Source organism: Arachis duranensis, chromosome 5, assembly GCF_000817695.3.
Source record: "Arachis duranensis cultivar V14167 chromosome 5, aradu.V14167.gnm2.J7QH, whole genome shotgun sequence".
NCBI classification, from domain to species: Eukaryota; Viridiplantae; Streptophyta; class Magnoliopsida; order Fabales; family Fabaceae; genus Arachis; species Arachis duranensis.
The window spans coordinates 53,098,960-53,112,814 of NC_029776.3; the positions used below are offsets into that span (position 1 = coordinate 53,098,960).

Here is a 13,855-nt window from a genome sequence, read left to right on the forward strand (position 1 = left end):
CGAAAATCACTAACCCTTTTTCAAAATTAATTTTCGAATTCTCTCCCTCTCCTTCTTCTATTTATTTATTCATTTACTAACACTTCTCTTCACCTCTCTTCATCTCCAATCACTGCCTCTATCCTTACCCATGTGTTTGGATTCTCCTTTCTTTATTCTTTTCTTCTTCTACTAATAATAAGGATCCTCTTTGCTGTGACATAGAGGATTCCTCTTCTTTTCTTGTTCTCTTTTATGGTAAAGAGGATCCATATTATGATTTTTTGTTCCCTTCTTTTTCATATGAGCAGGAGCAAAGACAAGAATATTCTTGTTGAGGCAGATCCTGAACCTGAAAGGACTCTGAAGTGGAAACTAAGATAAGCTAAATTACAACAATCCAGAGATGACCTTACAGAAATTTTCGAAAAGGAAGAGGATATGGCAACCGAAAATAATAATGCAAGGAGGATGCTTGGTGACTATACTACACCTACTTCCAAATTTGATGGAAGAAGCATCTCAATCCCTGCCATTGGAGCAAACAATTTTGAGCTGAAACCTCAACTAGTTGCTCTACTGCAACAGAACTGCAAGTTCCATGGACTTCCATTAGAAGATCCCTACCAGTTTTTAACTGAGTCCTTGCAGATCTGTGAGACTGTTAAGACTAATGGAGTAGATCCTGAAGTCTACAGGCTCATGCTTTTCCCCTTTGCTGTAAGAGACAGAGCTAGAATATGGTTGGATTCACAACCTAAAGATAGCCTGGACTCCTGGAATAAGCTGGTCGTGGCCTTCTTGGCTAAGTTCTTTCCTCCTCAAAAGCTGAGCAAGCTTAAAGTGGATGTTCAGACTTTCAAACAAAAAGATGGTGAATCCTTCTATGAAGCTTAGGAAAGATACAAGCAGATGACCAAAAGGTGTCCTTCTGACATGCTTTCAAAGTGGACTATTTTGGATATATTCTATTATGGTCTATCTGAGTTCTCTAAGATGTCACCGGACCATTCTGCAGGTGGATCCATTCACCTAAAGAAAACGCCTGCAGAAGCTCAAGAACTAATTAACATGGTTGCAAATAACCAGTTCATGTACACTTCTGAGAGAAATTCTGTGAACAATGGGAAACCTCAAAAGTAGGGAGTTCTTGAAATTGATGCTCTGAATGTCATATTGGATCAGAACAAAATGTTGACTCAGCAAGTCAACATGATTTCTCAAAGTCTGAATGGATGGCAAAATGCATCCAACAGTAGTAAAGAGGCTTCTTTTGAAAAGAAGCTTATGATCCTGAGAACCCTGCAATGGCAGGGGTAAATTATATGGGTGAACCTTATGGAAACACCTATAATTCATCATGGAGAAATCATCCAAATTTCTCATGGAAGGATTAACAAAAGCCTCAACAAGGCTTTAATAATGGTGGAAGAAATAGGCTCAGCAATAGCAAGCCTTATCCATCATCTTCTCAGCAACAGACAGAGAATTCTGAGCAGAGCACCTCTAACTTAGCAAACTTAGTCTCTGATCTGTCTAAGGCTACTTTAAGTTTTATGAGTGAAACAAGGTCCTCCATTAGAAATCTTGAGGCACAAGTGGGCCAGCTGAGTAAGAAAATCACTGAAACTCCTCCTAGTACTCTCCCAAGCAACACTGAAGAGAATCCAAAAAGAGAGTGCAAGGCCATTGACATAATCAAAATGGCCGAACCTAGAGAGAAAGGAGAGGACGTGAATCCCAATGAGGAAGACCTCATGGGACGTCTCTCAAGCAAGAAGGAGTTCCCTATTGAGGACCTAAAGGAATCTGAGGCTCATATAGAGACCATAGAGATTTCATTAAACCTCCTTCTGCCATTCATGAGCTCTGAAAACTATTCTTCCTCTGAAGAGGATGAAGATGTAACTGGAGAGTAAGTTACTCAATATCTAGGAGCCATCATGAAGCTGAATGCCAAATTGTTTGGTAATGAGACTTGGGAAGGTGAACCTCCCTTGCTCATTAGTGAACTAGATACATGGGTTCAGCAAACTTTACCTCAAAGGAGACAAGATCCTGGCAAATTCTTAATACCCTGTACCATAGGCACCATGACCTTTGAGAAGGCTCTGTGTGACCTAGGGTCGGGTATAAATCTTATGCCACTCTCTGTAATGGAGAAGCTGGGGATCATTAAGGTACAGCCTGCCATATTCTCATTACAAATGGCAGATAAGTCAGTAAGACAAGCTTATAGATTGGTAGAGGACGTGTTAGTAAAGGTTGAAGGCCTTTACATCCCTGCTGATTTCATAATCTTAGACACTAGGAAGGAGGAGGATGAATGCATCATCCTTGGAAGACCTTTCCTAGCCACAGCAGGAGCTGTGATAGATGTTAACAGAGGAGAATTAGTTCTTCAATTGAATGGGGACTACCGTGTGTTTAAAACCCAAGGGTGTTCCTCTGCAACCATGGAGAGGAAGCATAAAAAGCTTCTCTCAAGACAGAGTCAAACAAAGCCCCCACAATCAAACTCTAAGTTTAGTGTTGGGAGGCCACAACCAAACTCTAAGTTTGGTGTTAAAACCCCACATCCAAACTCTAAGTTTGGTGCTGGGAGTCTATAACATTGACCTGATCACCTGTGAGGCTCCATGAGAGGCCATTGTCAAGCTATTGACATTAAAGAAGCGCTTATTGGGAGGCAATCCAATTTTTTATTTAATTAATTTTATTTTTATTTTATTGTTCTTTTATGTTTTCTTATGTTCATGATCATGTGGAATCATAAAACAAATACAAAAATTAAAAATAAAATCAAAAACAGCAGAAGAAACAGCACACCCTGGAGGAAGGGCTCACTGGCGTTTAAATGCCAGTAAGGAGCATCTGGCTGGCGTTCAACGCCAGAACAGAGCATGGATCTGGCGTTGAACGCCAAAAACATGCAGCAATCTGGCGTTTAAATGCCAGGATTGCACATTGAGGAAAGCTGGCATTCAATGCCAGAAACATGCTGCAAATGGGCGTTGAACGCCCAAAACAAGCATAAAGCTGGCGTTTAACGCCAGAAACAAGCATCAATCTGGCGTTAAATGCCAGGATTGCATGCAGAGGGCATTTTACACGCCGAATTGGTGCAGGAATGTTAAATCCTTGACACCTCAGGATCTGTGGACCCCACAGGATCCCCACCTACCTCAACTCACCTTCTCTCTTCTTCACCAATCACCTCAATCTCTTTTCCTCATCACCTCTTCACCACTCACATCCATCCATCCTTCCCACCCAAACCCACCCTAAATGGCCGAAACACAAACCTCTCTCCCTCTCCTCCATCTCTTCCTCCTCTTCTTCCATTTTTTCTTCTTTTGCTCGAGGACGAGCAATATTCTAAGTTTGGTGTGGTAAAAGCATAGCTTTTTTGTTTTTCCATAACCATTGATGACACCTAAGGCCAGAGAAACCTCAAAAAAAAGAGAGAAATGGGAAGACAAAAGCTTTCACCTCTGAGTCATGGGAGATGGAGAGATTCATCTCAAGAGTCCATAGCTTAGTAGTAGAGCATTTGACTGCACATCAAGAGAGCATGAGGAATTCCCTCATCAAGAAATCCCTGAGATACCTCAAGGGATACATTTTCCTCCATAGAATTATTGGGAGCAACTAAGGATAGGAGCACCAAAATCACTAGGGATCAAGCAACAGAGGCAAAGAAGAGACATAAAGGAGCTCAAAAAGCACCATTGATCCTTCAAAAAGGTGCCACCCTCACTAAGGTGGACTCATTCCTTAACTTCCTTGTTCTTATCTCTATTTTTTTATTTTTATGCTTCATGTTTATTTATATTTGTGTCTTTATTACATGATCATAAGTATTTAGTATCTATGTCTTAAGGCTATAAATAATTCCATAAATCCTTCAACCCTCTTAAATGAAAAATATTTCTAATTCAAAAGAACAAGAAGTACATGACTTTCGAAATTGTCCTTGAAATTAGTTTAATTATATTGATGTGGTGACAATACTTTTTGTTTTCAGAATGTATGCTTGAAGAGTGCATATTTTTTATCTTGTTGTTTATGAATGTTAAAATTGTTCGCTCTTGAAAGAATGATGAACAAAGAGAAATGCTATTGATAATCTGAAAAATCATAAATTTGATTCTTGAAGTAAGAAAAAGCAGTGAATAGCAAAAGCTTGCGAAAAAAAATTGTGAATATATATATATATATAAGAAAAAGAAAAAAAAGCAAGCAGAAAAAGCCAATAGCCCTTAAAACCAAAAGGCAAGGGTAAAAAGGATCCAAGGCTTTGAGCATCAATGGATAGGAGGGCCCAAGGAAATAAAATCCAGGCCTAAGCGGCTAAATCAAGCTGTCCCTAACCATGTGCTTGTGGCATGCAGGTCCAAGTGAAAAGCTTGAGACTGAGTGGTTAAAGTCGTGATCCAAAGCAAAAAGAGTGTGCTTAAGAACTCTGGACACCTCTAACTGGGGACTTTAGCAAAGCTGAGTCACAATCTGAAAAGGTTCATCCAGTCATGTGTCTGTGGCATTTATGTATCCGGTGGTAATACTGGAAAACAAAGTGCTTAAGGCCACGGCCAAGACTCATAAAAGTAGTTGTGTTCAAGAATCAACATATTTAACTAGGAGAATCAATAACACTATTTGAAATTCTAAGTTCCTATAGATGCCAATCATTCTGAACTTCAAAGGAAAAAGTGAGATGCCAAAACTGTTCAGAAGCAAAAAGCTACAAGTCCTACTCATCTAATTAGAACTAATATTCACTGATATTTTGAAATTTATAGTATATTCTCTTCTTTTTATCCTATTTGATTTTCAGTTGCTTGGGGACAAGCAACAATTTAAGTTTGGTGTTGTGATGAGCGGATAATTTATACGCTTTTTGGCATTGTTTTTAGGTAATTTTTAGTAGAATCTAGCTACTTTTGGGAATTTTTTCATTAGTTTTTATGCTAAATTCACATTTTTGGACTTTACTATGATTTTGTGTGTTTTTCTGTGATTTCAGGTATTTTCTGGCTGAAATTGAGGGACCTGAGCAAAACTCTGATAAAAGACTGACAAAAGGACTGCTGATGCTGTTGGATTCTGACCTCCCTACACTCGAAATAGATTTTCTAGAGCTACCGAACTCCAAATGGCGCGCTCTTAACGGCGTTGTAAAGTAGACATCCAGAGCTTTCCAGCAATATATAATAGTCCATACTTTATTCGAGATTAGATGATGTAAACTGGCGCTCAACGCCAATTCCATGTCGCATTCTGGAGTCAAACGCCAGAAACACGTCACGAACCAGAGTTGAACGCTAAAAACACGTTACAACTTGGTGTTCAACTCCAGAAGAAGCCTCTGCACATGTAAAGCTCAAGCTCAGCCCAAACACACGCCAAGTGGGCCCCAGAAGTAGATTTCTGCATCAATTATTTACTTCTATAAACCCTAGTAGCTAGTCTAGTATAAATAGGACAGTTTACTATTGTATTAGAAGTCTTTTGATAGTATAGTCTTTGACCACATCTTTGGACGTTTAGTTCTTAGACCAGGGGGCTGGCCATTCGCCCATGCCTGGACCATCACTTATGTATTTTCAACGGTGGAGTTTCTGCACACCATAGATTAAGGGTGTGGAGCTCTACTGTACCTCGAGTTTTAATGTAATTACTACTATTTTCTATTCAATTCAGTTTATTCCTGTTCTAAGATATTCATTGCACTTCACCATGATGAATGTGATGATCCGTGACACTCATCATCATTCTCACCTATGAACGCGTGACTGACAACCACTTCCATTCTACCTTAGACTGGGCGCATATCTCTTGGATTTCTTAATCAGAATCTTCGTGGTATAAGCTAGAATTGATGGTGGCATTCATGAGAATCCGAAAAGTCTAAACCTTGTCTGTGGTATTCCGAGTAGGATTCAGGGCTTGAATGACTGTGACGAGCTTCAAACTCGCGATTGTTGGGCGTGATGACAAACGCAAAAGAATCAATGGATTTTATTCCGACATGATCGAGAACCGACAGATGATTAGTCGTGCCGTGACAAAGCATTTGGACCTTTTTCACTGAGAGGATGGGATGTAGCCATTGACAACGGTGATGCCCTACATACAGCTTGCCATGGAAAGGAGTAAGAAGCATTGAAAGTATAAAAGCAGTATGTTGCAGAGATCCAAAAGGAACACAGCATCTCCATACACTTATCTGAAATTTTTACCAATGATTTACATAAGTATTTCTATCTTTATTTTCTGTTTATTTATTATTATTATTCGAAAACTCCATAACCATTTATTATCCGCCTAACTGAGATTTACAAGATGACCATAGCTTGCTTCATACCAACAATCTCCGTGGGATCGACCCTTACTCATGTAAGGTTTATTACTTGGACGACCCAGTGCACTTGCTGGTTAGTTGTGCGAAGTTGTGAAGAAAGTGCTGAGTTATAAACGCGCATACCAAGTTGAATGCCATTGCTAGAGATCACAATTTCATGCACCAGTCAGATTTTATAACAATACTATTTTAACAATTTGTAGTTATATTGGAAAAGATGGAGTCTGAAATCGTGAATAATATTGCTCAAGTTGGTTCTGTATTTGAGTTTTAAGTCGAGGTTGATCTACTTAATTTATAAATTATAATTTTTTTATGTCTTTAAAAATTATAAGTATTGAAATATTTGTAAAATTATATATTTTTTAATATTTAATAGTTTAATAATTATTTAAAAAAAAAACAAAAATGGATGAACTTAGTCTGACAATCGGCCAATTTGTCATTAAATAAAACGGGATAAAAATTTAGAACCACCTCACTAAGCGGAGCGAAATGAACTTTTTGCGGAAAGAGTAAGCCCGTTTGCCACCCTACGTACGTCTGTATATATATATCTGGTGCCTATGAGTTTAATTGATCGCACAATCAACGAACAACACCCGGCTGAAAGGATCAACATATTAATCTCGTTGAGTGAGACTAATGGAAATGGATTAAAGCCTCTTAATATGCGATGAAAATGCCGCAATAATTATACGGGCAAACAAGTCATTCAAATGTTATATATAATTTTTGTAAACAATATTATTTTATTTGTTCATTAGTGACAAGGAACAAAAGAGGAGGCAACAATGTATAGGCACGACAATGCCTTTGAAAAACGTCGCCAAACACCATGGTGAGAATCGTATTATGGGTGTGGGTTAAGGTTCAATGTGGAGTTATATGTTATGGTCAATGTTGTGGTCGATCTTGTGCTGCCGTAGTTGTCATTGTTTTGTTTATTTGATCCATCGGGAGTATCATCCATTGTCATTCTGATGTTTTGGTCCGATTAAGGAAAGGACCGGAGGAGTGAAATTTTTTCTGAAATAAAATAAGAAAAAAATTAATCGTTTATTTTCAAAATGTTCATTCGGTGAATCTCAGTGTTTTGGACGAAGTTTGCTTAATCCATGGCAAATTTCATATAATGCGTGAAGTTCGCCTAACTTCTCGATAAATTTTATCATATCCACCCACATAATACGTGTGTTTAATCAGTTTTAGGTATAAAGGTAGATGTGGTAAAATTCGCTGAAGGATTAGACTACTGAAGAGTTAGACGAACTTCCCAAATACTGAGGTTCACTTACAGTTTAAGCAAACTTTTCCAAAACCAAAAAAAAAAAAATAAAGATGAATTAATTTTTTTTATGAAATTAAAAGTGTTTCAATTTTATTTCAAAAAAAATTCTCCGAAGGATTCTATAGTTTTTTTATTTAAATAAAAATTAATTATTTACCAATTTAAATACAAATACAAAAATATACTATTTTGGATATTTAGTTATATTTTTGTAATTAAAAAAATAAAATTAGAAAACTGTATTTTTATACAGTTAAACTGTGAAAATAAAGTAAAATTATCAATTATTTTTGCACACCTATGCTGCTAAAATCAAATTTTTTTTTTCATGTTTTGCAAAATCAGTTTGTATGTATTTGGATAAGACTTGTGTTTGTTGGACTAATAATTCAATGAATAAAATAAAAAAGCAAATAAATTTTTTATATATATAATGTACCATCAATTTGATATTCCACTAATACTGAAAAAAAAATTTAACAATCAAAATCATTTTTTTCACTTAGATTTAGTCCGAATCAATTAAAAACTTCTATATTTGACTTTTGATATATAAAAATAAATTACAAAAAAAAAAGAAATTGAAAGAGTTTTTTTGAGAAGTTTCGAGAAGTCTGGAATGAAGAAGATGCAGCTCTATGCATATCTATGATGAGAAAATGTAATGAATAATCAAAATTTAAAAGCAAATTATTTTTGCAGTTATAGAATATGAAAACAGGAGAAATTTTTCTTTTCATTTTCACAATTTAAGTGTTGAAAAAAAGAAAAAGCCTGTGACGCGACGACGTTGATGGAGTTGTTCTTATGTTTTTGTTATTTTGAAAAATAAAAATTGCAAAGAATTTTAAATTAGACACTTTAGTTTCCAACTAAAATTAATTATTCGATTAGTCTCTAACAATTAACTCCGATAGTTACTTAGGTCCTTTACTCTGTCAACTCTAACAGAGAACAAAATAGTCCTTAATAATTCTAATAGGGGACAAAATGGTCCCTGATCTCCTCTGTTCAGAAACGACACTGTTTTCTCCCAATTTCCATCATATCTCGCATAATACTAACAGTCTAACACTGTAACTTCAAGCTACACAATGCACACTCTACAACTTTAATGTTCACAAGAAAAAAAAATCTTCAACTTGTTCTCAACCAATTCATACTCAAGAAACTAATGACTATGTCTCTCAACTACTTGTCGTCTTCGATGGATCCCATAAATCTAGACAGCAAGTCTGATTTGTTAAGACCTGTCGTCGCCGTTGCCGTCTCCCTCCTCCTCTGTCCTATCATCTCCATGACCACATTGTCTACCACTCTTATCGCTTCCTTCGACTTCTTCTCCGAACCAATATTCAGTAATCGCTTTAGTTTCCATATGAGCGGCAACGGCGACATTGCTCGTTGTACTGATAGTTTGGATGCGAGGTAAAAGTTGTCTGCCAACTTGGACTCCGAGAAAGAAGGCGAAGCACTCGGTATTTATTTTAAATAAGAATTTGCATATGATGTCGAAGGAGAATTTTCTCATGATGTCCAACAATCTATATTGCTTGTCGGAGAATGGAGAAAGGCATGCCTTTGGGGTAGTTGTGGAATTTGATCTTGAAGATATCGTGGACGTTGTCGAAGTTGGAGGTAATGTTATCGAGGATATGGAAGTAGATGCTTCTGGTAGGTGAAGAGCAGAGGAGGTGGATGAACCAGTCACAGAGATTTAGGAAGTGTATGGTCTATGACATGTTGAGATAAGTGCGACAAGTGTGGTAATTACACCATGACTTAATCTTGGAGTTAAAGAGGAGGAAGGAAAAGATGGAAAAGAAGATGGTGAAGGTGAAGAAGAAGAGTATGAATGTTAGGGTTATGCGAGATATGATAAAAATTAGGAAAAAACAGTATCATTTTTGAATAAAGGGGTTAGGGGTCATTTTGTCCCTTGTTAGAGTTGTCAGGGATTATTTTGTCCTCTATTAGAGTTGTTAAGGACCATTTTGTCTTCCGTTAGAGTTGACAGAGTCAAAAATCTAAGTGACTAATGGAAATAATTGTTAGAGATCAATCGAATAATTAAATTTAATTAAAAACTAAAGTGTCTTAGTCAAAATTTTTTGAGGACCAAAATAGATATATACTCATAAAAATTTTACTGCACTTTCTTAATAAAATATCGGAAGCTTATCACATGTTCCGTAACTTCCGCTGTACTTTGAGGGGAACATTTTATTTCATTTTTTCAACCATTCAAATTTAATTTAAAAAAGGTATACGGAGATTCAAGGTAATTTGTGGGCTTGCACCGAAAGTAGTGCACATTGGGCACTCAACCTTTCAAGCCTTTGCTAAGTTTACAAGGCTAAACCTGTCCTACTTGTCCAACTCACAAAAACCTGCACCCAAGTTTAAATCCTATAAAAGAAAAAATAAATCCTTAAATAAATGCATGTAACGTGTGTGAGTGTGTTGTGTGGATGTGTATTACATTAATAATATTTAAGATTAAGAATTGTTTAATCCATCTAACAAAAAAAAAATATGGTTTAAAAAATTGGATTTGATAGACTATGATTTAAAAAATTAGATTGGATGAACCGGTTTGACATTTTGACCAATTTAACTATGAACCAACAATATTAATAGTTTGGTTAGTCTTATGAAATTGTTGATAAAAAAATTCGGTTGAACTGAATCAGAAACAATTATTTTAAAGAAACGACGTCGTTTTGAATTCTCAAACGTCTTTAGAAATTAGATTTCCAAAAAAATGAATCCTTTTGTAGTTTTACTTGGATAATTTTTTCATAAAAAACTTGTAATTATTATGAGATAATTTTGTAGTTGAATTTTTTATTTTGTTTATAAAATAATAGTTTGGTTAATCTTAAAGAAACTAAAATCCCTTTTAAAATTAGTGTTGTTTATATTAGTTGAATTATTAACCAAAACTTTGAGTTTTATTTTAAAATACTAAACTATTTCTTATAAGATTAAAGTTGTTTCATTTTTATTCTAAATAAACTTGTATTTAATTTTAAAAATGCTAATATAGCCTTTTAAATGTTAATGTTGTAAGGAGTATTTCAGTGTAATAATTAATTAAAAGGAATATTAGTCATTTTGATTTTAAATTTTTAGATTTTAATACAATTAAACTGAATTATTCTGAAAATAAAAATTCACTATAAGCGTATTTTGGTATTTTCACAAAACGAATCAGATACTTTTTCACCAACATGTATTTAACTACCATTAATTTCAGTTGCATCTATAATGTTCTAATAAAAATTGTTAACATCAGTATTATAGTTGATATAATCTGATAATAATAATATATACATAAAAAGTATTAATTATTATGGTGTAAAATTATTTGTAAATAATTTTTTTTAATATATGAGAATAAAAAATGTTAATTAAATATCTTAATTTAATATTAATACTTAAAGTTTAAATAAATAAATATAATTGACAATTGTTTTGTGGACTACCTGAAACTGAGTTGTTTTTAGACCTGAGCGTGAGGTCTAAGTTCCTTTAGCGGCAGCGTCCGGCTTTTTTGTTGTCAAGGTACACTCATATGAGTTTTTCGTAAAGAGAGTACCTGCAAGAGACTCCTATACTTAAATTAACAAAGACTTTAACCAGATTTTTAGTAAATTGAGACTTAATATACCTGAAATTTTCGGTTCGTGGGTACTTCTCTTATTCAACCAACTAGAGTACCACCCGCGCTACGCACGATTATATAATTTATCTATATGCCTAATCAATCATAAAAATTAATATTAAAGAAATAAAGAAAAAGTCTAAATTTAAACACAATGATATAAGCATGTGTAATGATAAAAGTTTAACTTCATCAATTAAACATCTAAGGTGCAGTTTATAAAATTCTTTTTAATTAAATCCTTATATTTTTGTAAAAATTTGAGCATAACTTCCTCTAAAAATAGACTTATACCACTTTTATGGGTTTTCTCAGTCTCAAATACCAGTTTTTCATCAGTAATTATCAAAATAATATATTCTCAAAAATATATCATAATAGTATAAAAATATATTCTTAAGTCTCATACCCAAGGCTGTCACCAAAATAGTCGCGGCGGACTGACTTCTTTTCTATTATTAATATATTAAATGAACTCAAAATTGTATAAATTTTATGTCCAAGCGACTATTCAGACTAAGCTTTCTAATAAATTAAAAATCATAATTTTCTGATTACTCTAGCCTTCTGAATAGAGAAAAAACCATGACTACTTTGCAGTATTAAAAACCAGAAAACATTAGCAGTGTACAATATTCAAAATTCCATATAAAATCCAAATTAAATCTAATAACCCTAAAAATTAATATGGTTCAACTTAACTTATCCATGTTTCTTTTTCAATTAGTTATAGGTCAATACCATTTTTAACGAAGAAGTTATGTAACTTAAAAGTTGGGTAATATTTTCTGCAGAGTTATATTTTAAAATCAGTGAACATATCCTCTTCCATGTCCCTTAACTCACTCAGTAAAATATGGACAGCCCTAAAATTTAAGTCACATATACTAAGCATATCCAGTTTTCACCTCCAATTGGTTTCATCTCAAATGGACCCAGTTTTCACCTCCAATTGATTTCATCTCAATATTCATCCAAAATTAAAAGTTATAGGCTAACGAAATTATTGACTTAGAAAACAAAACTTGATTTTTATTGCATAATATATCATATTTCAAAAATCCATATCCTAAAAACCACAATTCCAACCGTTCTGAAATTTTATGACATTAAACTAAAATCACAAAAGTTTAATTTAAAATTGGTTGCATTTCGAAATCCAAATTGGAGAATTTCCTGTAGAGCAAACAAGTTGTTGCCGGTTAAAAAGTTCTGTAGAAAAATCAGATTCGACAACCACATTTTGAAAATTCATCATAAATTGCACACTAAACAAATAATTCTAAAACTTTTTAGCCTAGTCCAAGACACTTCAATATTCACCCTAAACTTCATCCCACACAATTCTGATCATTTTAGGGATAATTATAGTCTTTCAAAGTTGCTGAAAACTTTTAAAAATAACACAAAATCAGATTTTTTTCAAGAAAATATTTTAGCGTCTTAAGTTCCAATTCTTCGACAATCATCAAAATCAATTCCAACCAATCACAAGTCAATTTCACAGCCATTGCGATATATCAAATAACTAATTCAATATCAAACAATTCATAATAATTCATTCAAGATCAAAATATCAGTCAATTCATCGCAACAATCAATAATTCAAATACAATTCACAACTGCATCTAATTTCAATCATAATTCAGAGTAATCACAACAACTAACTAATGTCAAACACATTTCAAGTCATTCACGTCAATTAATCAATTCTTAATCATGATTAAATATTTACAATTATCTAATTAACTTTATAGGTGTTCTAAAATTAAAACCGTTAAACTTTAAAAATAAATCCCCTTCCTCAATGTCGCAATTAGGAGAAATTGGAGACAAAATTATTGTAGTAGCGGCATCAACCGAATAGTTTTCAGTGCCAGTAGTATCAACAGGACAGGCAGCCCTCTTCCTCCAGAGTTCCTCATTCTGGTGACGATGACGGTCCTAGGGCAAAATCAGAATCAGCGGCGTCATCTCCTCCTCATGTGCAACGGCAGTGGAATGGCGTTTTCTTCCCCTAATTCGTGTGACGCTCCTCTTTTCTCTACACACACAGCAGCAGATTCCTCCGATGATGGCCTAGACGGTAGACTCCACCCACGGCAACAGTGAGAGCGATGACGGCCTCTTCTTCTCATTCGCAAGCTCACATCTCTTTCTCTTTCGCACACGCAGCCGTGACGGCGACAGAGGGTGGACGATGTCAGGGGAAGCTTCGGTGACGATAGCGCGAAACAACGCTTCCATTTTATCTCACGCCTTTGCTCCCTCTCTCTTTCTCTCTCCGCATCAGTCTCTCTCTAAAACTCATCTACCTTCACTCGACAGCAACAACAACGACGACCGAGCCTTAGTCGGCACCTTTTTTCCCTCTCTTCTCCTTTCTTCATGTTCTCCCTTTCTTCTTTTTCTGTGTGTGCGTGTTTTACAGTGAAGGGGGGAAAGGTTAGGGTTTATTATTTTGGAAATTAGGATTTTTTATTTGGAAATTAAGGTTAAGAATTAGGAATTTTATAAAGGAATAAGGATAGAATATATATTTTGATAAAATTAG

The 13,855-nt window shown here is 34.8% G+C and overlaps 1 non-coding gene across 1 annotated transcript; it reads right to left on the bottom strand.

The window, feature by feature from the left end:
- Positions 1 to 813: 813 nt before the first annotated feature.
- Positions 814 to 921, bottom strand: LOC127748073 (small nucleolar RNA R71). Its single transcript, XR_008010016.1, has one exon. It is a non-coding gene; the product is annotated as a small nucleolar RNA R71 (small nucleolar RNA).
- Between the last annotated feature and the right edge of the window lie 12,934 nt (positions 922 to 13,855).